This window comes from Pristiophorus japonicus, unplaced genomic scaffold (genome assembly GCF_044704955.1).
Source record: "Pristiophorus japonicus isolate sPriJap1 unplaced genomic scaffold, sPriJap1.hap1 HAP1_SCAFFOLD_265, whole genome shotgun sequence".
In the NCBI taxonomy this organism is placed as follows: Eukaryota; Metazoa; Chordata; class Chondrichthyes; family Pristiophoridae; genus Pristiophorus; species Pristiophorus japonicus.
The window spans coordinates 143,305-145,899 of NW_027252395.1; the positions used below are offsets into that span (position 1 = coordinate 143,305).

The 2,595-nt window shown below is 42.4% G+C and overlaps 1 non-coding gene across 1 annotated transcript; it reads left to right on the forward strand.

Annotated features, from left to right (window-relative positions):
• The first annotated feature begins 1,995 nt into the window (after positions 1 to 1,995).
• trnat-cgu (transfer RNA threonine (anticodon CGU)) lies at positions 1,996 to 2,067 on the forward strand. Its single transcript has one exon. It is a non-coding gene; the product is annotated as a tRNA-Thr (tRNA).
• Positions 2,068 to 2,595: the final 528 nt, after the last annotated feature.

A 2,595-nucleotide genomic window follows, 5' to 3' on the forward strand; every position in this document is an offset into this window, starting at 1 on the left:
GTGGGAAGAGGAAGGTGGGAGTAAGATTTCAGGTCGATGACCATGTGATCCTACATCATGCAGTGTGCGCTGTTTTCAAAAAGTAAATGCACGAGCTTGTATTCCTGCAGCATCTTTCACGAACATAGAATGACCCAATTGCCCACCGCTGCTCAGTTTGAGTTCCGACAGGACCCGAACATCCAGCCATCATTACAGCCTTGGTCCAAATATGGCCAAAAGTGATTAATTCTAAAATGAGGCGAGAGTTATTGTCCTTGACATCAAAACAGTATTTGGTCGAATGTTTCATCAAGGAGGCTTCTAACGTTGAAATGATTGCGGGGTTAATCTGCACTGCTGGAGACATACCTAGCCGAAAAGAAGATGGTTGTGGTTCGACGCCAATCATCTCAGCCCAGGATATCGCTGCAGGAGTTCATCATCACCTGCTTCATCAATGACCTGCCCTTCATCATAAGATCAGAAGTGGGCATGATCGTTGAAGATTAATTTTTCCAACTCGATTTTCAACTCTGCAGATAATGAACTAGGTATATATATCGCCTTTCCATTATCGTGCGGTGAAAATCTTGGAACTCCTTCTAGAACAGTACATTGGTAGTACCTTCACCTCAGTGACTGAATCACAGAGCCATAGAAATTTACAGCACAGAAGGAAACCATTTAGCCCATCACGTCCTTGCTGGTGGACTGTGTAGTATGCTGCCAAATCTAATTTCTAGCTCTTGGACCGTAGCCATCAAGTGCATATCCAAGTACTGCAGTGGTCCATGAAGTTTGTTCATCACTATCTTCTCAAAAGCAATTAGGGTTGGGCAATACATGTCAGCCTTGCGAGCTACGCCTAAATGCACTGAATTAATATTTTTATTAAAACGTGCTTTACAAAAAATGAATTACTTCTTGAAGTGTAGTCACTGGATGTGCTGTTGGGCAATACGGCAGCCAATTACCACACAGCAAGATCCTATCGATGGTGGGATAGAGATATGTGCAGGAAACAAAAGAGCATTCCCCACCTCATAGAATTATAGAATCGGAGAAGTTTGCGTCAGGGAACGAGAGCATTCGGCCCATCCTATTTCCGCCAATCAAAAGAGCTATCAAGCCTAATTGCACTTCCCAGCTTTTGATCTGTAGCGTTGCAGATTAGGGCGATTCAATCCATATACAAATACTACTTAAATGTGATGAGGAGTGTGTCTCCACTAACTTTTCAGTCAGTGAGTTCCAGACCCAAATTCATTCTGGGCGAAAACATTTCTCCTCGACTCTCGTGTAATCCTTTTACCAATTACTTTAAATCTATGCCCCCTGGTTATTGACCTCTCTGCTCAGGGGTACAGGTGTTTCTTATGCACACTATCTCGGCCCCGCATAATGTTATACACGTCAATTATGTCACCCTTTATCCTCATCTGTTCCGAAGAAAACAACCCCAATCTTTCTCCATAACCAAAACTATCCAGTCCTGGCAACATCCAGAGGACAACAGAGGAAACAGATGAAAGTGAAGGAGAAATGTTTTTTTTTAAGCTTTGATCTGTCATGCACTGCTGAAAAGGTGTTAATCATAGAGTCATCGATTCATAGAATTGTTGCAGCATGGATGAAGGCAGTTCGGCCCGTTGAGCCCGTGCTGACTCTCAGCTCGTCTCACCACCCTGTTATTTCCCCGTAGCACTGCAGATTCAATAGTAACCCTCAAAATGGAATTGGATAAATGCTTGAAGAGGCTCATTTTGCAGGGCGTTGTGGAAAGATCTGGGAATAATTGGATAGCTCGTTCAAGAGTACGATGGACCAAGTACTCTCCATCGGTATGTATGATTTTATGAAATGTTTTATGATAGTTTCAAATAAATGGCGCTGGTCATTTGCCCGTTCCATTATCCCACTTTATGTCTTTGCATATGCCTCTGTGTTTATGCAACCGAATTGAAATGATGTGTGTTTCGGTAGCAATACGACGCCAGTCACGCAGTTCATCAGGGCGCGGTGGCCAAGTGGTAAGGCGTCGGTCTCGTAAACCGAAGATCATGGGTTCGACCCCCATCTGTGCCTATCGATATTTTATCACTTTAAATGTCATATTTTGAAGCTTTTTCCTTTTTCACTGTCAAAACACTTCATAATTTTGAACTGGTGCCATAAATCGCTTCTTAACATTTTCTATTCTAAGGAGAAAAATCCCAGCTTCTCCAGTCTCTTCGTATAAATGAGTTCCCCAACTCTGGCAGTATTCTAGTAAATCTATTCTGCACCCTCTCCAAGGGCTTGACTTCTTCCCTGAAGTGTGTTCCCCACGCAACATTCCAGCTAAGACCTCATAAGTGTTTTATAATTGTTTGGCATAACTTCCTTGTTTTTATACTCTATTCGTCTATTAACAAAGGAAACGTCCCCATGTCTTTCAGATCCTGCCCCCTCTTTAAAATTTTACGTTTTAGAGCTGGTTAATACAATACCGGGAGCATTATGACCGGTTTCAGGATCATTGATCTCCAGAGGCAGATGCTTAAATGGGGATTTAAATTTTCATGTATAAATCTGGCCCCGTTAAAATTGTATCATTAATTCACAATGCCTCTC